Source organism: Lissotriton helveticus, chromosome 8 (assembly GCF_964261635.1).
Source record: "Lissotriton helveticus chromosome 8, aLisHel1.1, whole genome shotgun sequence".
Lineage (NCBI taxonomy): Eukaryota > Metazoa > Chordata > Amphibia > Caudata > Salamandridae > Lissotriton > Lissotriton helveticus.
The window spans coordinates 1,296,618,956-1,296,646,607 of record NC_136069.1 but is presented as its reverse complement, the minus strand read 5'-3'; positions in this window follow the sequence as shown (position 1 = coordinate 1,296,646,607).

Sequence of the window (27,652 nt, the reverse complement as noted above, 5' to 3'; positions counted from 1 at the left end):
GCAGTATTTCCACTGAAGATATCCGGCCTACACTCCAAAAGTGTTTCGTGGGCTGGTATTTCGTGATTTAGCTCGAGGTCACTTTGCGATCCCTGGTCTGTTGGCCTGTGGGTCCCTGTAAAGGTAACTTTAACTTTCAGTGAGCTTTCCTGGTGGCTCCAGATGTGCCCTGACTCTCCAGTGCTTGGAGAGTCCCCAGGAGCTTGCTGGTCCTCACAGAAGCTGATTTCCTCTGACGGCATGGGTTGCAGTTGTCAAGGCTTGTTGGTGTTCAATCCGGACACTGACCCCCCAGCACTCGACATCCTTCATGGGACAGCTCACCTCTAGACTTTGGTCATCGTCGATGTCTCCTGATCCCCGTGGCTGCAGAGTCAAGCATTGTGTCATCTCACCTGAAGCACCTGACATTGGTGGGCATTTGTCTACCGAGCCCCTGGTCACCCTGAAGTGATTCAGACCTGTTCCCTCTGCTTTCAGGTTCTTCTCACCTTGAATCCAGGCTTGGATTCCACCGGACACTTTTCATCTTCCTGGCAGCAGCACTTTTCCGCATCTCGCCATTGAAAATGACAAAGGTTTCCGACATCACTTGACACTTATGCACCCGGATCCCCTGGTTATGCAACACGGGCACTCCGGTACTCACAAGGGTGCTGGCCTTAGAACCTTCTATGTTTGAAAGGGTTTGCTCAAAGTCCTCTCCGAAGTGCCCTTAATCTTTGAAATTCCAACCATGACCTTCCCATAGAGTTGTACGGAGCTCACGCCTGTCTTCTCACACTGCACCCATCCTCCGTGGGTCCCCTGTGTCACTACTTTGGGTGGTTTCTTGGGGTCCCAGCGGTTCTACGTGCTCTAGGCACTGTGTCTAGTCAAGTCGTGGGTGTGATACCACTTTCTTAGTATATGGTTTGGTCTCCCCCTGGAGCCCACTGTGTATTGTGCTGTTTACTATCATTCTAGTGATTTAATATAGTGTGCTTTGTGCTCTAATCTCATAAAGAGGTTAGTAGAGAGTGTTTAGTAATAAATACATATATTTTATACATCTCTTGGGTGGTTCTCCTTTCATTTGGTCGTTCAGGAGGTTCTGATCTGGTAACACAAGCTGTTTACATTCCTTCAAGACTTAGCCTGAAGGCTGCTCTCCCTAGCTACCACTAGGATAGCTTTCAATATAGGTTGTCTTTAACCTAATCATCAGTAAGGGTTGTTTGGACTGGTACAAGGTGCCCACTATAATTAGTGGACAGCATATGCCAGGCCAACTACTCACACATGAACAACAAATGAGAACACAGGGGGTCTGTTAGCCAAGTATTCTGGCTAAACTTTCTATAAAAGAGATCCAGAAGGTACCCAAATCACCTCTGAATAGCCATACAACGAAAACCAACTAATAATTCGTAGAAAGACGGATCACTTCAACAGACAACAGATATACTCAAGAATGGTTTCCAAAATCCATACCATCTAGTAGTGTATAACCATCAAAAAGACTTGTGTGATCAGTCATATCATCTGGCCATCCAGTTTGAAAAAAGGCTGATCCCTTGATCATAGGGACTTACAGCCACCAGATAGGTTGATAGTCTTGGATTGGGTCCATCATTGAGTATGAACCTCCTTCCGATAGCCGATCTTTGATGGTTCAAAAATTGTGAAAAAGAACTCAGTGCAACATAAACCAAAAAGTGGGGAGTTTAAAATAGGATGATCTAGCCTCAACAACAACTTTATTCAACAGCAGGCCACATCCCCTAATTAAAAACCAGAACAGTGCAAACAAGGACAGTGTCAGCAAATATCTGTCCACAAACGGGCCAGCATGTTTCTGCCTAACGTGCAATTAATCCCTTGGCTTTCTTCAGGGCCTCCGCTCTATAAATGTTGCAACTGCTATCAAATATTAATGTGAACAAATCAAAAAGCAACTTAATAGAAAAAGGGTTGGAAAACGATACAACCTGTACCAACCGTAATACACTAATCCTCCACGTCAATGGATTTATTGAATCTATGGAGACAATATAATTATTGTGATTAGTGTAATGTGAAGGTGTCCGCCAAACCGTGTCACACCTGCAGTCCTGCAGAGCGAATTATATAGAAAACCTATGGCTCAAAACTCTCTTCTCTCATACGAGAGCGATCACCCGAAGTCGCTACGGGACAATTTACCATTCGGGCAGATCCTCCGGGTGCGGCGGAACTGTTCTAATACCGAGGACTTCAAAACTCACGCTGACAATTTGTCATCACAACTGAGAGAGAGACACTATCCTAGGTCACTCATCAGAAAATCTCGCAAGAGGGCTAATAACAACAACCGCAATGCCCTCCTGGAACCGCCGGTTCGCAAGGAGGCCCTGGATAGACTCACCTTAGTGAGTACTTTCAATACTAGGAGCAGCAACATTCAGAAAATAGTGAGGAATCACTGGCGAATTCTCAATCATAGTAATGATAAGATTGCTTTGCCGCTCTTTGCATTCAAAAGAGCAAACAGTATCCGTGACCGCCTTGTGCATACTCGCCCAAAAGAAAGTCCTAAAAGAGTATTGGGCACTCTATGGAATCTACCGCCTGCAGTCGGTCATCATCCGTGCGGGGTCTGTTCAGTGTGTCCCCAGACCAAACATTCTACTGAGATAGATATTGGCACTGACAGACCCTGGTCACAGATACATTTCAGTAACTGCAACAGCAACAACCTGATTTATTTGCTAACTTGTTCTTGCTCAATCAGATATGTGGGCATGACCACCCGAAAGGTGCGAATACGCATGTTAGAACATAAGAGTTCCTTTCGGTGTAAAAAATCCATCACGAGACTGACTAGACACTTTCTGGAGAAAGAACATGGTGAAGCTGATTTTGAGTGGACCGTTTTAGAGAAACCATTCATACCTGCACACACAAGTGAGGTTCCGTGACAATTGTAAGTGATGTTTTCGACTCGCACGAATATGGTCGAGTCTGGTATCTAAGAACCGCAAATGACGAGTTTAGTAAGTATGCGCAGTTTCGCTGTGCTAACTTAAACCGTTCGTTTGATATGTGGGTTTTTCATCTGTACCCACGGGTTCCATCTTAGATACGGCATCCATTTTGTCTCTTGCCCTCAAGTAGCCAGCGAACGGACACTGTCCGCTTCGTTACCCTGGGACTTTCAAGATATTTGTGGAAGACACATGTTCTTTGTAAATACCTTTTACGATGAGGGGGATGATACTGTAAGGCAGATGGCCCCGCTTGAGGCGCTTCTGCCGTGCCGGTTTATTGTCTCAGCCGTGCATCTCATTAGGCACGTCCCTTTGATGCCTGTATCTCGTGTTTCCCGATACCTCCCCTTTTACACCCTTTTCAATCTCCCACTGTCTCCATCTTCCTCTGCACCTGTCTTTGTCCCTATTTCGATCTGTTTTACTGCCGATTGGAATTCACTAATGTTGGGAAGATGGGTTTTTACAGTTGGGAACTGCCAAATGTTTCCGCATTTATGTTCCGGACCTTATGTGTACCAAAGTGACCAAAGCGACCCCTCTGGGGGATAATTATGGGAACCAGGTTGTAAACTTTTGTGTACCATGTTGTCCTATGAGTACATTCTGTATAAAAGGAGCGCTCCACAGAACCAATTTGAAGCAGTCTCCCCAAGTTGCACGTGTTGTACTTGTTGTGACTTCTGTGTTCCCTGCAGTAAATAAACCTTGAATCTTTGACGCCGAAGGAAGTGTCCCGTGTCTCTGTAGTTTGTGCGCCGAAACAGGTATCCCATGAAGGTTATAGGTGTTGTTCCCTGGCACCGCTGGTACTGTTAAAAAGTCCAGTCCTTCAGTTGGCGCCCAACGTGGGGCGACTTCAGCGGTACCGGTCCAAAGCCTGATGATCGTGAGGAACTTCGTGTGAAATCTCCGAGGGAAGGTGCACCCCGCTTCATCGATCCTGTTGTCGAAATAAGTGGCCCGAAGTTTTTCCCTGCGAAGATTCCCGCCTCCTGACGGCTGCGACGGACCGATGCCCTGACTGTCGACCTGTCTTCGACGCCCGGCGTAGACCTTATGTACAAGCGAGACGATAGACGGGCCTTCCTGGTGACGCCATTGAAGTTCTGAGTTAAGTATTTGTGGGTCGCTCCCAGTCCTTAGTGGTTGTTCTAGCTTTTGAAAGCTTTGTTGTTAGCCTTTAAGGCTTTGTGGTAATAGCTCACTGAGCTTTGTAATAGCCTCCTCAGGCTTTGTGGTTAGCTCTCCGAGCTTTGTGATAGCCTTAAGGCTTTGTTGTATTGCATGGTTCCATTGCATTTGTGGTTCTTAGTATTGGTCCTTAGTATTATTTGACAGTTGCAATTGCCAAAAACCGAGGGTTTTGACTTACACGAGGTTTTATTGCTTCGGTAATCCTTGAAGTTTGATACTAGGTTAGTGTGCACGATGCCTAGCCATAGTGATTTGTTTCGTATTTTCAAATGTTGCGCAATGGATTCCCGGTTGGAGGACTCGTGTCCGATACCTCCAGTTGGAACTCCGATACATGATCTTTATAGTCGACATGGGGTGGGTCCTATAATATATAATGATTACTGGGTCCGCTATACAAAGAAAGACGGTGATCTTAGATGGCCACAACATGGAACTTTTGAACTTTCGATTTTAGATAATCTTGAGGCTAAATTATTTTTAAAGAAAGCTAGGCCAGCTATGTTTGATTCCTTTCGGATATGGCGTAAAGAGGCCAAGCAGAAAGAAATCAAACAACTTAAAAAGGATCAAAAACAAGAGTTCGTTCCTGTAATGCAAGCTATAAAAGAATGTAGACAAGACAAAGAAGAAAAAGACATGGAAATCGCTACTAGATTGCATCACATGAAAATAGATAAATGTTACCCAGTTTTACCGAATAATCTAGAAAAGAAAAAAGAAGATTTGAAGGAGGATTCCTTGCTGTCATACTTGATGAAATCACCACCTCCTTATGTACAGGGTGCTACTGCTCCTGTAGTTGCTCCTGTAGCACCTCCTGTTGTTCCTCTTGTTGCTCCAGCGGCTGCGGGCCAGCCCGCTGTTAACCCTACGTTTGTTTCACCACCTGTTCTTGTTCCTACTGCTCCTGTACCTGTACCTTCGCAGACTGTTGTTTCTGCTACTCCAACTATCTTGTCCGTTCCTACTATGCCTTCTTTCACCTCCAGTGTTGTTGCCCCTGTTTTTCTTTCTCCTTCTGTTCGTAAGCGTGTTCCTAACTCTGTTGCTACTCTTTATTCACCTCTTTCTGGTCCGTTATTTTCGTCTGATTCATCTGAAACTCCTCAGAGACGGAGTCAGATCCCTAGTGGTAGGGAGAAAGAGACGTTAGTAACAATGGCACATAGGTGGATAAGACATCCTGCTAACTACACTCCACGTGTAGTCTTTGATACGTTTTCCCAGTTTAATGAGCCTACGCAGAGATTCGTATTTGAGGAGATGTGTAACTTTTTGAGGGAAGAATGGTATAATGATGATGTAGATAATGTACCGTCCGACATAATTGAACTTCAGAGTCACTTTTCAAACGGTATGATTATAGGAGACGATGTACGACGTGCCGTGGAACGCTTATTAGCATTCAGACCCACAGCACATTCTCGGATATCATTAGATGATACCACTGAGAACTGGAAAGCGGTTCCTGGTCAGTATCCTATGAGAGAGGTTCCGCCACTGTGGGTGCCTGGTGATCCTAATGCAAACCCTGTGGTGCTACCGCATTTTCGGAGGGTGTGGATACATCTTCCATGGAAACGATCAGAAGTTTTGCAAGTGAAGCAATCCTTACCCGATCCGCGTAAAAATCCGGCTGGTTATTATAAGGAGTTATCACAACTGGTAGAAGCTACTATTATGAATATTGCCGACATCGACATGTTGTTTGGCAATGTGGTACCGCAACCAGTTTGGGCTAAAATTCGTCAAGCCAATCATGCAGTTGAATTAGGGGGTGATTGGGCTGCACTGCTAGCAGCTGATGCATTACAAGTTGGTGGGGCCAAGCCTGAACAGCTGATTTTGGATTTGCCTCAGAAAATCATTACGCTCATGAAAACTCTCATGCCAGCGATGAAGGTGAACTGGGATAAGTTATCAGCTTGCAAGCAAAAGAAAGACGAGAGTGTCTCAGATTTCTTTACAAGGTTTGAGGAAGCGTTTGTCGACCACAGCGGCCAGGACATGGGCGCTGAGGGAGGCCAGCGGTTATTCGTTGACAAATTCGTGTCGAATTTGTTGCCTGAACTAAGCAACAAATTAAAGAATTCAGAAAGTGCGTGGGCAGTTTCAACCCCTGCGCAAATACTAGCAACGGCTCAGTATTATGAGAATAGGGAAAAGGAAGAAAGTGATTGTGTAGAAAAGAAAACTAAGGAGCTCAAAACGAAGGTTTTGTTGCAGCAAGCATACCCTCCACGATCAAACCAAAATGATTCGCAACAGCAGTATCGACCACGAGCACAGCCCGATAGGACACAGCCGCGCTCTGACAACTTTGATTATAGATCTTCACTTGGGTATAATCAGTGCGCATATTGTAGGAAAGAGGGACACCTAAAATATGATTGTCTTGCCTTACGGGACCGTCTGAATGGCGTGTCGACACGTGGAAACCGTGGTGGTGGTCCTCAACAGGCACCTCATGGTAGAGGTCGTGGTTCATTCCACAATCAGAGTGATCGTTATCAAAATCAATCAGACACAAATAATTGTTTTGACCAGCGAAATGCGGGGTCAGTTCGATCTGCACAGTATAATGTTGATGATTATTATGCAGACCATGAAACTGTTGTAGATGACCATTACTAGGACAGTGTTAGACGGGGACCTGGAGGGTCGGCCGAGCACAGTGATCGCACAGACAGGTAACTTCCCCCCCACAGATGGACACCACACAAAGCTTATGGTAACACCTTTTATAGGCACTTCGGGTAGTAGTGTGGTACGATACAGGGCGATCAGGACACGATGATCCTCTCAATTCTAGTCTCTAGTAAGGGAAGGGGGTAGCGGGACAGTCTTGGTACCCACGGGTACGGGTGTGTAACGGTGATAGCTCACAATCCTCGAGCTCGGTGTTCGGAGGGGTCAGACCGCGGCAGCGCCGGCAGGTCCCGAAGAGGTCGTAGGAGGCACGGGCCGCGGCAGCGCCAGCAGGTCCCAACGAGGATGAAGGTTACGACGGGCCGCGGCAGCGCCAGCAGGTCCCACGAGAATGCAGGTTGCAAAGGGCCGCGGCAGCGCCAGCAGGTCCCACGAGGATGAAGGTTACAACGGGCCGCGGCAGCGCCAGCAGGTCCCACGAGAATGCAGGTTGCAGAGGGCCGCGGCAGCGCCAGCAGGTCCCACGAGGATGAAGGTTGCAGAGGGCCGCGGCAGCGCCAGCAGGTCCCACGAGGATGAAGGTTGCAACGGGCCGCGGCAGCGCCAGCAGGTCCCACGAGGATGAAGGTTGCAGAGGGCCGCGGCAGCGCCAGCAGGCAGGACAATAGTTCACAAGTCAGGGCTGTGGCAGCGCCAACAGTCCGTCAAGGATGAGTTTGTCGCGGTCTCTCTCGACTCCAGGATACAACTGCCTTCCTGTCCTGGGGCTGCCTCAGTTATAGGTCTGGCGCCCTTTGATGTCCGGACCCTCGCTCTTGGAGGTCGGGAGGTCCGGGATGAGGGAGTCCAGACACCCAGCAGGGGGGTGGAGCCAGCGCCCGAGGAGGCTGGGGGTGCTCGGCACCTGGCGGGGGAGAGCCATCGACACTTCGTACTCCCATTGACCTGCCAAGTGGGCCGTTCACCTCCTGGGTGGAGGGTGGTGCCGGGATGTCGGGGCCTGGCCAGGCCCAGGGTTGGGGTCGGGCTGAGGCCGCACGGCCCCGTGGTGCCGTGTCCAAGATGGCGGCTGGGCCGGGCAATGGTGCTGACGGTGGCCCGGCCCCTGTCCTGCGGGGAGGGAGCGAGCCCTTCATGTGGCCTGTCCAACATGCGTCCCCCCCAGCTGAAGGCGGGGAGAGTCACCCATCTTCTTGGGGACTTTCCTCGTCGAGGCGGAAAAAGCGGGACAGGCCATCCGCGTTGGCGTGGTCTTGGCCGGGTCGATGTTCCACAGTGAAGTCCATCCCCTGCAGGGAGATGGACCAACGTAGTAGTTTCGGGTTTTCCCCCCGCATCTGCATGAGCCATTGCAGGGGTCGATGATCGGTCTGGACCCGGAAGTGGGTGCCGAAGAGATAAGGCCGGAGCTTTTTGAGGGCCCACACCACGGCGAAGGCCTCCCTCTCGATGGTGCTCCAGCGTCGTTCTCGGGCCAGGAGCCGTCTGCTGATGAAAGCCACTGGCTGGTCAAGTCCTTCGGGGTTCAGCTGGGAAAGGACTGCCCCAACGCCGTGGTCGGAGGCATCTGTTTGGACGATAAATTCCCGGCTGTAGTCGGGGGCCTGGAGCACCGGGGCGGAGCACATGGCGGCCTTTAGCTTCTCGAAGGCCGCTTGACAGTCTGGGGTCCAGTTGACCTCCTTGGGTTGGTTTTTAGAGGTGAGTTCCGTGAGGGGCCCTACGATGCTGCCATAGTCCCTCACGAACCGTCGGTAGTAGCCTGTGAGTCCCAGGAAGGCGCGGACCTCGGTCTGGGTGATGGGGGACTGCCACGACTGGATGGCAGCGATCTTGAGTTGCAGCGGGGCCACCAGACCGCTTCCCACCTGGTGCCCGAGATAGGTCACGGACCCCTGGCCAATTTGGCATTTGCTGGCCTTGATCGTGAGGCCAGCTCGTTGGAGGGCCTGTAGCACCTCTCGGAGGTGGTGGAGGTGGTCGGACCAGTGGTGGCTGTACACAGCGATATCGTCCAGGTAGGCGGCGCTGAATCCTTCGAGTCCTGCCAGGACCTGGTTTACTAGCCGCTGAAATGTTGCTGGCGCATTCTTCATGCCGAATGGCATGACCTTGAAGTTATAGTGGCCATCAGGGGTAGAGAATGCCGATCGTTCTTGGGCCCGGGGTGTGAGACCGATCTGCCAGTAGCCCGCTGTCAGGTCGAAGATGCTGAGGTAGCGGGCAGCTCCCATGCGGTCGATTAGTTCATCTGCTCGGGGGATGGGGTGTGCGTCTGTTCTGGTGACCGCATTCAAGCCCCGGTAGTCGACGCAGAACCGGAGCTCCGGCGTGGCGCCGGGGGCGGCCGCTTTGGGGACCAGTACCACTGGGCTGGCCCAGGGGCTGTCTGAGGGCTCGATGATCCCGAGTGTGAGCATCTTGGCCACCTCCTCTTGGATGCAGGCCCGTACCCGATCTGGTACGCGGTAGGCCCGATGGCGGATAGGAGGACTGTCTCCAGTGTCCACGTCGTGTAAGCACCAGGGGGAGACCCCTGGGGTGAGGGAGAACAGGGTGGAGAACTGGAGCAGGAGGACTCGGCAGTCTTGGCGCTGTTCCAGGGTGAGGGCCTCCGAGAGTCGGACCCCGTCCACGGAGCCGTCCTTCTCCCGTGACCGTAGGAGGTCAGGAAGGGGTTCGGAGTCCTCCTCGGTTCCATTGTCGGTTGCCATCAGGAGACTGAGTTCGGAGCGTACAAAGTGGGGTTTCAGTCTATTAGCGTGGAGGACCCGGAGAGGGTTTCGGGAAGATTCCATATCGATGAGATAGGTGACAGGGCTCTTGCGCTCGATTACTTTGAAGGGCCCCGTCCATTTGTCTTGCAGGGCGCATGGTTCGGTAGGAGACATTACCCACACTTGTTGGCCGGGTTCAAATTCGATGGAGGATGCATTTTGATCGTACCACCTTTTCATGTCCTCCTGACTGGCCTCCAGGTTTGCTTTTGCCATCTCTCTGAACCTTCTGGTCTGGTTGCGGAGGGTTAGGAGGTGCTTGAAAACATCTGGAGTGTTCTTTAGAGGGGGCATTTCCCAGCCTTCTTTGACTAGGCTGAGCGGGCCTCGCACCGGGTGTCCATACAAGAGTTCGAAAGGGCTGAAGCCGAGGGACTTCTGGGGGACTTCTCGGTAGGCAAAGAGAAGGCACGGTAGTAGCACATCCCACTGGCGACGGAGGGGCTCTTCCAACCCCCCAATCATCCCTTTGAGCGTGCGGTTGAATCGCTCAACCAGTCCGTTCCCTTGAGGGTGATAGGGGGTCGTGAATCGGTAGGTGACCCCACACTGTTGCCAGAGGGACTTCATGTATTTTGAGATAAAGTTCGTACCCCTGTCGCTGACGACTTCCCGGGGGAAGCCCACTCGAGAGAAGATCCCCATCAAGGCTCGACCCACTACTGGGGCTGTTATCGTACGAAGGGGGACCGCTTCAGGATAGCGGGTAGCGTGATCCACCAGGACCAGGATGAAGCGATGTCCCTGTGCTGTTCGGGGGTCCAGGGGCCCCACAATGTCTATTCCCACCCTTTCGAACGGGGTGGTCACCACGGGGAATGGTTGTAGGGGTGCCTTGAGTTTGCGGCCGCTCTTCCCACTGGCCTGGCAGGTCGGGCAGGACCGGCAATGGTTGGATACGTCATTTCTCATTTTGGGCCAAAAAAAGTGAGTCACCAGGCGGTGGTAGGTCTTGTCTTGGCCCAGGTGCCCGGCCAGGGGGACATCATGGGCTAGGTTCAACAGGAAGTCTCTGAAGTGGAGGGGCACCACCAGCACTCGCCCGGCCCCCAGTTCTGCGATTTTCTGTTCGCTGTACAAGAGATCATTGTCCCAATAAACCCAGTGGGCCCCGGTGGTGTCTCCTTGGCTCTGGGCGAGCGCTTGCTGTCGCAATCCCTCGAGAGAGGGGCAGGTCTTTTGCTCCTGCCGGAATTGTTCCTGGGTGGGCCCCCCTTCTTGACGCCACTGAGCCAGGTCGGGAAGCTCGGGGGGCTGTGTGGACCCCTCGGGGGTGGGGTCCGGGTGGTCGGTCTGGAGGAAGTCTTCTTCTGGAATGATCGAGGGCGGAGGTGCTGCCCATTCTGGTTCTTCTGGTCTAGGGATGGTGCGGGTGGCCATGGACCGGGTGGTTACGCACGCCCAGTCCGGGAGACCCAACATCCCCAGATGCTCTCTTCTTTCCACAGCGGCCCACGGGGAGCTCTCGAGATCGTTCCCCAGGAGGCAGTCTACGGGGGCATCGTCACGGACAGTTACTTTCAGCATGCCGGACACTCCTCCCCATTCGAAGGGGACGCAGGCCATCCGACACAGGCTCTCCGAGTTATCCGCCGATCGGACGGGGCAAAGTACGTTTGGTAGGATTTGTTCTGGGGTCACCAGGTGACAGCGGACGGCCGTCACACTGGCCCCGGTGTCACGCAGGGCCTCGGCCTTGCGCCCATTGATGCTCACCCATTGGCTGTACTTCCGAGTGTTGGCGGGCAGGGGAGTCCGCGGGACCATGTCTCTTCCTCCTAGGCATGCCAGGGTCATGGCGGCGGGTTCCCACTCGAACTGCTCCGACTCATAGGTCTCCGTGTCTTCGGAGACTTGTTCTTCTCCCAGGGCGGCGGCCGCCATCTGGCGGGGCCCGGGGGCCTGGTTCTTCGGGCAGGTCGGGTCACTGGCATAGTGGCCGACTCGCTGGCATCGATGACACGTCACGTTAGCTCGGAACCCCGGGCGCATCGGGGGGTTTCCCCGGCCTGCTGGGGCCGGGGTGGCGTTAGTGGGTGCGGCCGGGGCGGCGTCTCTGCCCCGGCCCGGGCCTCCTCCTCCTCCTCGGGGACGATGGTGACCTTGGTTGGTTCTGTTCTGCTCATTCGGCCCACTCCGGGCCACTCGGGTGCTCTCCCACCGGTCAGCCTCGGTGGCGAGCTGCCGGGGTTCAGTCAATTTACTGTCGAGGAGGTGCTGCCTGAGCTCGACAAAGCAGTTGTTGGAGAGGTGCTCCCACACAATGAGATTGAAGAGTTGTTCGTAAGTGGTTACGTTGTTACCCTTGATCCACCCCTCGAAGGCTCGGCTGAAATAGTTCACGTATTCCAACCACGTCGTACCTGGAATCCTGGTGCAGTTGCGGAACCTCTGGCGGTACATTTCGGGTGTAAGTCCATATCGATTGAGGAGGGCGGCCTTCATGTGGTCATAGGACGTCATTTGATGGTCCGGAAGCTGCAGCAGGGCATCACGACCCTCGTTGACGAATCTCCCCCATAGACCGGCTCCCCAGTCACTTCGAGCGACCCGGTGGGCGGTCATGGCAATCTCATAGGCCTTGAACCACTGCTGTATGTCGTCGTTCCGGTGATATTCTCGGACCACATCCTTGGGGATGTGGACCTTCTGCTCGGTAGGACCCGGGGAGTGCGGTTGCTCGGGCCCCCCTAGGTTTTTGTTCAGTTTGCGCATTTCGATCTCCGCTAGTTTGCACTCGTGCTCGTATGCCAGTCTTTTTTCTTCGAGGTCTCTCTGTCTCTGTTTTTCCTCTCGCTCTTCTCTGAGCCGTAAGTGTTCTAAGTTTATTTTTTGTTCCGCCAGTTTCAATTCTCCGTCTAATCTGAGTCGTGCCAAGTCTAACTCGTGTAATCTATTTTTTTCCCGCTCTTGGATCTCTTCATGGGAGGGGCCTGTTCTCCGTTCCTCCGTCCGGGTGGTGTTGACTTCCGGGGCTGCGGGGTCCCGGGGGGTTGCGGTATTTGTCTCTGTCCAGGCCTCTAGGGCGTTTTTGAAGTCTTCTTTTGTGCTTAGCCCGGTGGTAGCAATGCCTAAGTCCATGCAAAATTGTTTGAGCTCTCGGTGGTTGTATTCTTCCAGCTTTTCCATCTGGAACTTCTCCGCCGATCCGCTCTCTTTGGTCGTCATTGTGGTTTTAGTTGTAGGGTGAGTTACTGTCTGTACGGTACGCGTTGGTTCGGATCGCGCCGCTAGCCACCAATGTTAGACGGGGACCTGGAGGGTCGGCCGAGCACAGTGATCGCACAGACAGGTAACTTCCCCCCCACAGATGGACACCACACAAAGCTTATGGTAACACCTTTTATAGGCACTTCGGGTAGTAGTGTGGTACGATACAGGGCGATCAGGACACGATGATCCTCTCAATTCTAGTCTCTAGTAAGGGAAGGGGGTAGCGGGACAGTCTTGGTACCCACGGGTACGGGTGTGTAACGGTGATAGCTCACAATCCTCGAGCTCGGTGTTCGGAGGGGTCAGACCGCGGCAGCGCCGGCAGGTCCCGAAGAGGTCGTAGGAGGCACGGGCCGCGGCAGCGCCAGCAGGTCCCAACGAGGATGAAGGTTACGACGGGCCGCGGCAGCGCCAGCAGGTCCCACGAGAATGCAGGTTGCAAAGGGCCGCGGCAGCGCCAGCAGGTCCCACGAGGATGAAGGTTACAACGGGCCGCGGCAGCGCCAGCAGGTCCCACGAGAATGCAGGTTGCAGAGGGCCGCGGCAGCGCCAGCAGGTCCCACGAGGATGAAGGTTGCAGAGGGCCGCGGCAGCGCCAGCAGGTCCCACGAGGATGAAGGTTGCAACGGGCCGCGGCAGCGCCAGCAGGTCCCACGAGAATGCAGGTTGCAGAGGGCCGCGGCAGCGCCAGCAGGTCCCACGAGGATGAAGGTTGCAGAGGGCCGCGGCAGCGCCAGCAGGCAGGACAATAGTTCACAAGTCAGGGCTGTGGCAGCGCCAACAGTCCGTCAAGGATGAGTTCGTCGCGGTCTCTCTCGACTCCAGGATACAACTGCCTTCCTGTCCTGGGGCTGCCTCAGTTATAGGTCTGGCGCCCTTTGATGTCCGGACCCTCGCTCTTGGAGGTCGGGAGGTCCGGGATGAGGGAGTCCAGACACCCAGCAGGGGGGTGGAGCCAGCGCCCGAGGAGGCTGGGGGTGCTCGGCACCTGGCGGGGGAGAGCCATCGACACTTCGTACTCCCATTGACCTGCCAAGTGGGCCGTTCACCTCCTGGGTGGAGGGTGGTGCCGGGATGTCGGGGCCTGGCCAGGCCCAGGGTTGGGGTCGGGCTGAGGCCGCACGGCCCCGTGGTGCCGTGTCCAAGATGGCGGCTGGGCCGGGCAATGGTGCTGACGGTGGCCCGGCCCCTGTCCTGCGGGGAGGGAGCGAGCCCTTCATGTGGCCTGTCCAACAGACAGCCAACGACAAAGAGAGGGAGTAGTGTCAGTTCCGGTCGATCAGAGTGGGCCTTACGTTGCAGTGGCTACATCAGGTGTAGTTGAGCCTTTTCTGTTAGACACTGGTGCGACGAAAAGTTCCATCATGCATTCAAAACTCCCTGGCGCACCTTTGTCTGGCTTAACAAATGTTTCCGTCGGATTCTCTGGCGCCCCTGTTAGTAACCCAGTCTCTAACCCTTTGCCTCTTATGATTGGACCTCGTGAGCTAACCGCTCCACTGATTCTCTCTACAGGTTGTGGTGAAAATCTTTTGGGCCTGGATTTGTTGAAACGATTATATGCAACATTGTATTGTTCCCCCGAAGGAGTGGAACTTACATTGGGACGGAGAGTGATCTCTCCCATGTATTTATCGGTTGATAAATTCCCACTGGAATTGAGTTCCCTCCCTGCGTCTTTATGGGCCACAGGTCCCAATGACGTGGGCCTGTTAGACATTCCACCCTATGTGATTCAATTGAAACCAAATGCGCGATTACCGCGTTTACCTCAATATCGTATTTCTCTTGAGGGCGAACGAGCGCTGTTAGCAATTGTTTATGATCTCATTGGAAAGGGTGTTGTTGAAGAAACTCGTGGAAATGTATGTAATAGCCCTGTATTGCCAATTCTGAAACGAACTGACCCAACTAAGCCTCCTGTGTATCGTTTCGTTATAGATTTGAGAGAGGTAAATAAAATAGTGGTTCCACAATTTCCCGTGGTCCCTGACATTACGGCTTTACTAACAATGATTCCGGCAACTGCCTCCTGGTTCACAGTGATCGATCTAAAGAATGCTTTCTTTAGCATCCCAATTGCAGAGGAAAGCAGAGATCTATTCGGATTTTCATTAGGAGGTCGCAGTTTTAGGCTAAAACGCGCTCCACAGGGCTACTGTGAGAGTCCGTCAATCTACAGCCAAGCACTTAAAGGACAGCTTGATGCCTTTGTATTACCTAAAGGTGCAGCTTTGATTCAATACGTTGACGATCTTTTAGTGGCAGCTGATACAGAAGCTATTTGCAAAACGGCTACAGTATCATTATTGCACTATCTACATAACTTACACCACAAGGTATCGCCTTCAAAGCTACAGTATTGTTGTCAAGAAGTTACCTATCTAGGTCACTTATTGTCAAAAGAAGGGAGAAGGTTGACCCCAGAGAGAATTGCAGCGATTTCCCGAATGACTGTGCCAAAAACCCAAAGAGATGTTCGCGCCTTTTTGGGTATTACGTCCTACTGCAGACAATGGATTCCAAATTTTTCATTGTTGGCGAAACCATTGATAGCCCTTACATGCAAAGATGTTTCATCCCCAGTACCTTGGTCTGAAGAATGTCAGAAAAGTTTTTCTGAATTGCGTAATGCGTTGTGTTCGGCTCCTGTGTTGGGCACTCCTGACTACAGTAAGCCGTTTACACTATACGTTCACGAGAGGGATGGTTGCGCGTTGAGTGTTCTGACACAACCTTTTGGTGGTAAGCAACGCCCATGTGCCTACTTTTCTTCGACTTTAGACCCAGTAGCAAGAGCCTTGCCAAGTTGCTTAAGGGCAACAGCGGCAGCTGCGGCGTCCATTCGACAGTCCGCAGGTCTAGTCATGGATAACATGCTCACGGTAATGGTTCCGCATGCAGTCGACACTCTATTGAACCGAACGAAAACTCAACATCTGACAAGTGCAAGATTGTCAGGATATGAGTTGACGTTGCTGGCCAGTCATATACGGATAAAACGATGTAATGTGTTGAATCCAGCAACATTGCTGCCGATCGACACAGAATCAAGTGATGAAGCAGTACATGACTGCTATCTCAGAACTGAAGAGGAAACCAAGGGTCGCATTGACCTAAGAGATACTCCATTGACAGATCCCGATGGTACTTTATATGTGGATGGTTCTTGTTTCAAGTTGCCGAACGGTGATGTGACAACTGCGTATGCTGTAGTTACATTGAGAACGATTGTGGAAAACGCAAGGTTAAGTCAGAATTCGGCTCAGGCTGCTGAGTTAATTGCTTTGACGAGAGCGTGTGTGTTGTCTAAAGATAAACGGGTGAATGTGTTTACAGATAGTCAATACGCGTTTGGTGTGGCACATAGTTTTGGACGACTGTGGAGAGAGAGAGGATTCCTTACGTCACATGGTACGAAGATTCAACATGGCCAGCTTGTAAATGATCTTTTGGATGCACTTACGTTGCCTAAGCAAGTGGCGATTGTTAAATGTAGTGCGCATCGTAAGGTGACGGATGATGTTGGTCGTGGTAATGCGTTTGCGGATGAGACTGCTAAGGAGACTGCCCAGAACCTTAGCACTCGAATGTATGTGACGAGTTCGGTTAGGTGGCCTGCAGAATCAAGTATGTGTGAAAACACTATCGAGAGTGTGAAAGCAATTCAGAATAAGGCCACCGAGACTGAAAAGGCGAAGTGGAAAGAAAGTACGGGAAAGTTGGATGCGAATGGTTGTTGGATTGACTTATCGGAACAGAAAAGATGGATGTTGCCTGATGCGTATGTGCTGGCTGTTGTGACTATGGCACATGGGTTAGCACATATTAGCGCGAAAGGTATCTGTAAATTGCTGTTTCCTGTGTGGAAGAATGATGGTATTACGAAATGTGCTGAACGCTTGGTTAAGAATTGTATGGTATGTATGTTGTACAATCCTGGTAAGGGAACCCCAACTCCTCCTGGTAGTTTTGCTCCCCCTTCATGTCCCTTTGAGGTGATCCAATTGGACTTCATCCATATGGAGCGATGCAATAACTTGAAATACGTTTTAGTTGTTGTTTGCGCATTCTCCCGATGGATTGAGGCCTATCCTCTCAAAGACAATACTGCTTTATCCACTGCGAAAATCCTACTGAAGGAATACTTTCCTCGGTATGGAATGCCTAGAATTGTGTGGTCAGACAACGGAAGTGAGTTTGTGGGGAGTGTGATGAAGAGTGTGTGCAAGGGCCTTGGAATTAATCAGAAATTCCATAGTGCCAATCATCCTCAGTCAGCTGGTTTGGTTGAAGGGTACAATGGCACCCTTAAACTAAAACTAGCAAAGATTCAGGCTACGACAGGTCTTTCATGGCCTGACGCTTTACCCTTAGCATTGCTGTCAACAAGGGCAACTGTACACTCCCGAGTAGGGCTCAGCCCCTATGAAATAGTGTTCGGTCGTCCTGCCAATGTTTGGGGGGTCCCTAGACCGGGTGCCTTTTGTGATCTTGAGTATCCAATGTTGATCGATTATCTTTATGACTTGACTGCTAAACTGAGGTTAATTCACCAACAGGTTCACGAAGCATTGCCGACGCAGACGGAGGGTCCAGGCCACCCGCTCCAGCCCGGAGATTGGGTGGTAACACGAAACTTTTCGCGCAAGAACAATTTGGATCCCAGGTTCACTGGACCCTATCAGGTCCTCCTTGCCACGAGAACTGCAGTTCGTCTCGAGGGGCGGAAGAATTGGGTGCATGCCACCCATACCAAGAAAGTCCCCATCCCGTTGCCAGCAGACTCGTGGGTGAGGAAAGGCAGTGCATCAACTGAAACCGAAGGATTGCCGGCGTTTGTACCTTTCAGCGACGCACAACCTGTCGGAGAATCCTCAGTGCAGCAAAAAGGCATTGTTGAACACTTGTCATCAGAAGACTCAAGACCAGAACATTCAGCTGATCAACAGGGCGTTGTCCCTTCGACGGATCTTTTGTTTAACGAACAGACACGTCCTGGGAAAGCCCGATATTTTTTGCGATCCAGCACTAAAGACTAATAAAAAACCGTTCTGTCCCTTGACAAGTGCATTATCCCGTTTTCCATGATCAGTTTGAACACTCATACTATTGTAATTATTTTGTACATATTCATTGAGCTTCGTTCCTTACACTTTTTGTTTCCACAGCTGAGAGACATTGTTTTCACATATATATATATTTGTGAAATGAAGGCCGTAGGGCCGCGCGCGTACTTCCTCCTGGTTAGTAGGTCTTGACGCTAGGTTAAAGACCGTCGGTTCCTGGGAACTCCTAGGAATTGACTATTGCTACACAGAACGAAGTGCGTCAAGAAACGTTGCGGACGGTCATAGGGAATGGCATTTTCAAAGCTGATGGACTTGGAAAGAGCTCAAGCACGAAGATTCAAGCTGCAGCAACTCAGTCGTACCAAATGTTTTGTGTTCCAAATATTTGTACTGTTTGTGACTGTTTCTGCGTTATTGGCGGGTGGAGTATATTACACGATGTCTTACTTCTTGCCTTCTACCATACCTACTCCTACCCCTGACCTTAAACTCACCTCCACTGTTTCTCCTCATTCTTTTCACATCTTACCTGAACACGAGCAGGCTAGACGAGCAGAATTCCGCAACAATTCCTTTATTCAGCTCCTTCATCAGCATCAGTTAGTGGTTAACACTACTAATTGTTGGGTGTGTGGGTTGATGCCGCATACTACGGATAAGGGAATTCCATATCTGGTGTTACCGTATAGCTCCCAAGGGTCTGCTCGAGCATTTCAAACAATGTTTCAAAGCGCACTGGGTTTCCACCCCATTCGAGAACCACGTTCCCCCTACTCTGGTCCTACCTCGTACCAAAAATCTTTGTCTATAGCAATAGAGGATTTAGATAGCGATATCTATGATCCCTCGCTTATCCCTGAAGAAGAGGTACAAGCCTATAGGGTCCTAAGTAGAGGCGAGTATAGTGTGTTCACTGGTGAAAAACAGCTTAAAAGCTCGCCTCCGATATGGGTCGTACCCCACATTGGTAATTTTTGTTTAATAGGTCGTGGCCGTAGATCGAAAGCCCGACTTGGAGAGAGTGCTTGCACTGAAAATTATATTTTGCCAATGGTCTCGTCCCCTGTGTTTTTGGCGGCCAAGGGTACATACTTTATTTGTCATGATCGTGCGTATGCATGGTTGCCCTCTGACTTCATGGGCTCATGTTTTATCGCAAACTTGTTGCCTCCGACGTTTACTGTAGATGCAGATTATCACAAAACTAGAGTTGTGAGAGGCGTAATTAGCGAAGAGGATACTGCCGGTCAAGAGGCAGGAGACTTTTTCAAGGGTTTCCTCCCATTTTGGGGACCTATGGTTAATAGTAGGAACCTGAGACAGTTGACTCGAGTGGTAGAATCGACAGCTAATATTACTGCCAGTGCCCTCGGTAATATCACCACAGAACTTCAGGCGGATAGACTTATGACGTTACAAAACCGTATGGTTTTAGACGTGATCTTAGCAGATCGAGGTGGGGTATGTAAGGTGATCCATTCGAGCTGCTGTATTTTCATTCCTGATAACGCTCCGACTGTCTATCAAGCCATCTCGAAGTTGCATAAGATCTCCGAATCCATACACGTGGATGTAGGGGATTGGACGCTACTTGGATGGTTTTGGGGCCTGATGTCGACTTGGGGTTGGAAGATTCTGATGATCATTGGAGTCGTTGTAGCGTTCCTGTTCACGTGTTGCCTTTGCGTGCAGTGCGGTCCTGCCTTATGTGGCCTCTGTGCTACAACGTGTATGAGACAGCCACCTGTTACCAAAGGGTCTCGGTTGGACAGAGCTATGCTACAGCAACATCTCGAGGGTCTGATGAATATCGAATATGATCCCGACTAGTGCTTGCCTACATGAGGGCAAAAGGAGCGTCTGAGGTTCCGTGACAATTGTAAGTGATGTTTTCGACTCGCACGAATATGGTCGAGTCTGGTATCTAAGAACCGCAAATGACGAGTTTAGTAAGTATGCGCAGTTTCGCTGTGCTAACTTAAACCGTTCGTTTGATATGTGGGTTTTTCATCTGTACCCACGGGTTCCATCTTAGATACGGCATCCATTTTGTCTCTTGCCCTCAAGTAGCCAGCGAACGGACACTGTCCGCTTCGTTACCCTGGGACTTTCAAGATATTTGTGGAAGACACATGTTCTTTGTAAATACCTTTTACGATGAGGGGGATGATACTGTAAGGCAGATGGCCCCGCTTGAGGCGCTTCTGCCGTGCCGGTTTATTGTCTCAGCCGTGCATCTCATTAGGCACGTCCCTTTGATGCCTGTATCTCGTGTTTCCCGATACCTCCCCTTTTACACCCTTTTCAATCTCCCACTGTCTCCATCTTCCTCTGCACCTGTCTTTGTCCCTATTTCGATCTGTTTTACTGCCGATTGGAATTCACTAATGTTGGGAAGATGGGTTTTTACAGTTGGGAACTGCCAAATGTTTCCGCATTTATGTTCCGGACCTTATGTGTACCAAAGTGACCAAAGCGACCCCTCTGGGGGATAATTATGGGAACCAGGTTGTAAACTTTTGTGTACCATGTTGTCCTATGAGTAAATTCTGTATAAAAGGAGCGCTCCACAGAACCAATTTGAAGCAGTCTCCCCAAGTTGCACGTGTTGTACTTGTTGTGACTTCTGTGTTCCCTGCAGTAAATAAACCTTGAATCTTTGACGCCGAAGGAAGTGTCCCGTGTCTCTGTAGTTTGTGCGCCGAAACAGGTATCCCATGAAGGTTATAGGTGTTGTTCCCTGGCACCGCTGGTACTGTTAAAAAGTCCAGTCCTTCACAAGTGATGTCTCAAGATATCTGTTTCAGAGAGAACAGAAATGGATCTTTAAGTTACATACAGATACGCAAGGTTTGAACGATGACATACCTTGGACTTCACTGTAAAACTAGCTCTACGTTCACATCACAAAGTGTACTGTGGAGAAATATACCATCTCTATGAGGCTGTGATATACACTGGGGTACTGTTTTAGATCTGAGAACTTTAGCACGATATAGGTGCACACACATTTAAATGTCCCCTTTGTTGATCAGTGCTATAGATATATGCGGAGGAGTGCATGTTGCTGTGACTCCAACCGCATATAGTAGACAATAAGACAATAAGTAAATAGACCACTATTGTAAACTGACACATGTGGGCGTATGTTAAGTAAGGCTAGTTACACATGGTGATGTATGAATTGGGACAAGCAAGTTCTTTACACCATACTGCTAGTTAGGTCCTATGGCTATGGGATCCTAATCTGGTAGAACCAACTTTACGGCCATGATGAGGTTCCATTCAGTGTGACCTGCTTGGCACAATTAGACGACATGGCAATGGGTTCTTAATCTCCATCCTTGTAGCAAGAGCTTAATTAGTTCATGTTTAAGGTCCCTGGTTTGTACTGACGATTATCGATTTGGAACTACAAAAGGTAGACGCCATGACGTCACTTTGTAGTCCCGAGTATCGTCGCAGAATGAATGGGGTGGCTAGTTATGCGACCCCCAGCCTTTTCTCTCCAGTTGTGTGGTTTTAGATACAAGTAAATAAATAAAAAAATACATTTAGGCCTGTTTTGTTTTGAGTCGATTTCAACTTCTAGTGTGGCACGTATGGATTCGGAACTACAAACGTAGACGCTGTGACGTCACGCTGTAGTCCCGATCTATGCCGTGGAGAGCAGGGGCGGCCCGAGGTCTAATAATCTCTCTTTTGAGTGCTCTATGATACTTAACGGAATAAGGCAACACTCCATGTGATACAATTGATAAAGACATCACAGCCCGGGATGTTTGAATTTATAAAATCACTGCGTTGGTCGGCCTCTCACTCGGAACTACAAACGAAGACGCCATGACGTCACTTTGTAGTTCCGAGCAACGCCACGTAGTGAAGGGACGGTTTGGTTTTGTTTTCATGCCTGCGCCCTATTTCATTATCATTTTAAACATCTTTCCAGGCGGCGAATGAGCACGGCCTATTAATAACAAGGTAGGCGTGAGATGTATGGACTCAATTTAATCATAAACATGACGAATTTTGCACTGTGTCGATAGTACCATCCCACTTCTACGCTGAAGACAAAGTAGTCCCAGCAGGAGTTTAATGAATAAATATGCCTTCCTCTGTAAGGTCGGTGCCTCCCCCAAGTCTCAGGATTGAGCTTGAGGTACCGATGGACAGGTAAAGCACAGAAGGCTCTGTAGTAATATAGCTTGTATTCTGCCTGTACTAGAGGAGTTTGGCTGGGGGCAGGAGACCGGACTTGTGCCTTTCAAAATGGGCTAAGTTATGAGATTTGAAGTCACAGCAGCATTAACATAATGCAATGAGATATGTTTATTGTTTATAATGATATGAGTGCTAGTGATGCCTGTGATAGGTTTAACACTATACAGAATATGCATTACAGAAGCTGCTATTTTAAATGCACTATATCTAAAAGAAATGTAGCAAGGTGAGACTTTGAGACTTCCCGAGGGGTTTCTGTGAGTGAGTGGTAACCTGGAGAGGGATGACAAGAAATGACAGAGGGAACTAGTAGACACCTTTGGAATTGCTGATGTGACAGCATCATGATGTCTCGCCTTTCTGTTTGCATCTTTTTCTCTAGAGCGGGGCCTCGTAGACCTGAGCACGGTCCAGGTGAGGTGAGGTCCTTTCCCCTGTCAAATTGGGTGAGCAATAAAGATTACTTTGATTTATAAATGTATACATGGTTTGGCGGACACCTTCACATGAAACTAATCACAATAATGATATTGTCTCCATAGATTCAATAAATCCATTGACGTGGAGGATTAGTGTATTACGGTTGGTACAGGTTGTATCGTTTTCCAACCCTTTTTCTATTAAATTGCTTTTTGATTTGTTCACATTAATATTTGATAGCAGTTGCAACATTTATAGAGTGGAGGCCCTGATGAAAGCCAAGGGATTAATTGCACGTTAGGCAATTAAAGGTTAGCTGTTGAATAAAGTTGTTGTTGAGGATAGATCATCCTATTTTAAACTCACCACTTTTTGGTTTATGTTGCACTGAGTTCTTTTTCACAATTTTTGAACCATCAAAGATCGGCTATCGGAAGGAGGTTCATACTCAATGATGGACCCAATCCAAGACTATCAACCTATCTGGTGGCTGTAAGTCCCTATGATCAAGGGATCAGCCTTTTTTCAAACCGGATGGCCAGATGATATGACTGATCACACAAGTCTTTTTGATGGTTATCCACAACTAGATGGTATGGATTTTTTATAGTCGTACCAAATTATTTATTGTTTTAACAATGCAGTAACCGATTGAGATACTCACATCATGCTCGTTGAGTCAGTGTAATGTTATCAATTAATTCAGTCCCCGTGTTTGTACTGTGATGACTTTTGTGATTTATTTTTAAAATCGAAATAAAGTTTATAAATTGGAATTGGAACTATCAGCTACTTGCCCCCGCAAGATGTTACTATGTTGTGATACTTCTTAGGCATGGCTAGTTATTGTTCAAGATACATTCATGATTTTGCCGCAGTGATTGCTCCATTGAGAGAACTGACAAAATAAAATGTCCTGTACAAATGGTCTGCTTAATGTGATCAAAGCTTCAAAAGAATAAAACATGCAATTGAGAATGCAACCATGATGGCCTACTTTGACCTCAAATTACAGTCTGAGATCACAGTAGATGCGAGCCTGGTGGGGCTGGGGGCAATACTTGCTCAACAAAATGGTCATCCAAATGCCCAGAGACACATTGCGGCCTATGCAAGATGACTCTTGCCTGACACAGAGTGTGCCTATTCTCAGTTGGAGGAGAGTCTCACTGCAGTGCGGGCCTCCAAATATTTACATGTGTTTCTATACGGAAAACGTTTCATAATTATGACAGTCCATCAAGCACTGCTCACCATTTTTGGAAATCCAAAGGCCAAGATGCCCCTCACATCAAGAGGTGGGTTTCGAGACTGCAAGTTTACGACTACGCAATTGTACGCAAGCCTATATAGGGCAGATCCCGTGGTGGTCGCACAGTGGTCAGGAGCAGCAATATGCCGATGGTGCCACTGCGGCACCGCCAAGTATATTCTGAGTTTCCTGTCCACCGCCCATTTCATGGCAGAGAGACAACTAAGAGGGCCCTAACAGGGCCCGCGTTCCCCCCTTGGCCTGGAATTGAACCCCTGATCCTGAAAGATGTGGCATGCATGCCACACCATGCAGGAACGTGCTGCAGGCACTGGCATGGGGGCAAGCTGCATGTTAAGCTCTCCTATAATCCTAACAGCCCACCGCCATGAGACCGCCGCTCCACCGCCCTCCCAACCAGGATTAAACTTCTAATCTGGCAGGCAGGCAACTTTGCAGATGGCAAGGTGGCGGCACCACTGGAGGACCGCCAAAGTCGTAATAAGGCCAGTAGTCCTGGTCAAGTAGAAGGGGAAGCGGAAAACCGACACTCCAATTGCTGTTGATCCCCTCAGTGGGGAAACATCCTTTACAACGAAACTTTTACAACGCAGTGCTTTTACAACGCAGGTTTTACAACGAAAACCATTACAACGCATTGCGCTGGGGGCGCTCTAGGATAGGGAATAGATTTAATTTACTATCCAACACCTTCCCTATTGTCCACGGGGACTGGAGTTGGAATAGTAAATTAAACAATTCACTATCCAGCACCCCAAAGCGCTATGCGTTGTAAAGGTTTGAGTTGTAATACTTGCGTTGTAACAGCATGCGTGGTAAAAGCATGAGTTGTAATGTCATACATCCCTCTGAGTGTTGTGATGTGCAAAGGACACATGGTGACTGTTCATCTTCCCGGACAGTCCATCACATGGGAATCATCCCATTTTAAGCACCTACCTCTGCAATCATCAGCTCCTCCACTTACAAATGAGGCCATTCTGCCTGACAGTCCAGATCAAGCATCAGGACCTATACCATTGGTGTATGAACAGAGTGTATCTCAACTAAGCATGAGCGCAAAATCCGCTACGCTCGCGGATTTTGCGAATTTTCTGTAAATCCGCGAACTCTCGCGAATTTACCGAAAATTCGCAATCCGCGAGCGGCGGATTCCGAGGCCAAAAGTTCAAGCCTTGCTGGCCTGTTGTTGTAACTATTTTACGATGGCGCCGGCAAGCTGCCAGCCCCATCGTAAAATAGTTACTAAATTAGCTTCAACAGGAAGCACTAATAGATAAAATCAAGCAGGCGCTCGTGCATCTGCTTTATTTTATCTATTCGAGCTTCCTGTTGAAGCTAATTTAGTAACTATTTTAGGATGGCGCTGGCAGCTTGCCGGCGCCATCCTAAAATAGTTAACAGGCCAGGCAGCTGTGCCCTCTTCCCAAATATACCATCGAAAATCGGCTGTGATGCTGGACAGAGGCCTTTGCATCCTTGACTTTCACGAGCGCAATCCTCGTGCTGTTCCTGTGGCCAGGAGCTTTTATAGCTCACTCAAGGGACCCCTGCGCCCTTCGGCGCTATTGCATAGTAACACACACCTGGTCGCTGTAGACAACTCTCTGGCACTTTAGGCAGCTGTAGTGTAGTGTAGTGAAAGCACTATACATTTAGCCAACGAGGTATGGCACAAAACGGTGGCGTCTTCTTGAATAAATATGAAGGGCAGGGTTCATTCTGGCACGATGGTCCTGGCACAAAAATTAAACCTCAACCGGAAGCACTTACAGATATCATTTAAGCATGTGCCCTAGTTGAAGCTTAAATTCAGTGACTCATTCATCGGCCCAAAAAACAATCGTGAGCGTTGTCAAGGCTGGGCAGCTGTGCCCTCTTCCCAAATGTACCATCGCTAATCAGCTGTGATGCTGGACAGAGGCCTTTGCATCCTTGACTTTCACGAGCGCAATCCTCGTGCTGTTCCTGTGGCCAGGAGCTTTTATAGCTCACTCAAGGGACCCCTGCGCCCTTCGGCGCTATTGCATAGTAACACACACCTGGTCGCTGTAGACAACTCTCTGGCACTTTAGGCAGCTGTAGTGTAGTGTAGTGAAAGCACTATACATTTAGCCAACGAGGTATGGCACAAAACGGTGGCGTCTTCTTGAATAAATATGAAGGGCAGGGTTCATTCTGGCACGATGGTCCTGGCACAAAAATTAAACCTCAACCGGAAGCACTTACAGATATCATTTAAGCATGTGCCCTAGTTGAAGCTTAAATTCAGTGACTCATTCATCGGCCCAAAAAACAATCGTGAGCGTTGTCAAGGCTGGGCAGCTGTGCCCTCTTCCCAAATGTACCATCGCTAATCAGCTGTGATGCTGGACAGAGGCCTTTGCATCCTTGACTTTCATGAGCGCAATCCTCGTGCTGTTCCTGTGGCCAGGAGCTTCTGTATCATCTTCATCCGCTGCTCTGATTGGTCTCTGACCTTTTATACACACAAGAGGCATGTGCACTCGCATGGAAGCCCCGCCCCAAATCCGCAAATCCGCTAATCCGCAAATACGCGGATTTTGCGGATCCACGATCCGTGAATACGCAAATCCGTGAATCGTGGATCCGCAAAATCCGCCCACTTTATGCCACTCGATCTGGTCAACTAGTGTGAGCGCCTCAACAACTTATCGAAGAAATATAAAGTAACTGTTTGTGCTTTTCATTTAACAAGGGGGGGTGTAGTTGATCCAGCGCTCTCACCAAAATTATGCATAAATGACTCTACCTACTACCACTAATTTTACCATATAACACTAGGCCCATATCAACAACAGAGCGACTGAATCATGAGGCGATAAGATCTATATATGTTGTTTTAAACTACCCACAATAAACAAGACCAGCTTGTCTTTTAGAAAGTTTATTTAAACATATCTAGAAAAACTCAGGTTTTGGAATTTTATTATCAAGCATTAGAAAAAGTCATAAAGAAAGATTTATTCAGAATTAATAAAGAGAGCATAAATCAAGAATTATTATTCATTAGTAGAAATAAGTAAAATTAAGCATTTCCAAACCCTAACTATCTCTCTGTCTCTACCCTCATCACCTAGAAATAAAATAATTATAAAACTGCTTTCCTTACGTATTGTTGTCCATCAGCATAACACATCCCTCAGGAATCTCGAGCGCAAGCCAAATGTCTGCTGTTTGGTCTGATTCTTATACCCTAAAATAAGCTGAGCTAACTATTTTTCACATTCCAGCAGATGAATTCTAGCTCTCCATTGGCTGGGCCACCTCGTGCCACAGTAAATTGTGACATCTCCTTCCCACATGTCCAGGCAAATTCACTAGTTCATTGTTCATGCAGAAGTCTTGGCAGCATTTCCTCAGGCTGCTACAATTTGTAGCGAAAGGAGTTCAAGCAATGCAAATCTATCACGTCTCTTCCTTCCAACCTTGAGCCTGTCCGTTCTGAGCTCCGTGGCACGTTAGCAAATTTCTCCACAGAGTCATCTTTTAGCAGTTCTTTCCAAAACCTTTCAAAATAAAAGCTCTTAGGTTTTTCACCCTTTTCAGAATTATTTCCTCTTGTGGTGGTTTTATCAATAGGCCTCTTTTCAAAAAGCATAATTTTTCTGTGCCACATTTGTTTGCGTCAAAATTTAGAAGTGACTATTTCTCTGCAGCCATCTCTAAGCTTCATTTGTAAAACTATTATATAAACAAACATAAAAGAGTAATTAATGAAAGAAATACAATTTGTTCTGTTGCCACCCTCCATTGCTAATGATTAGCCCATTAGTCTAAGTTACCTAGCTATAATGC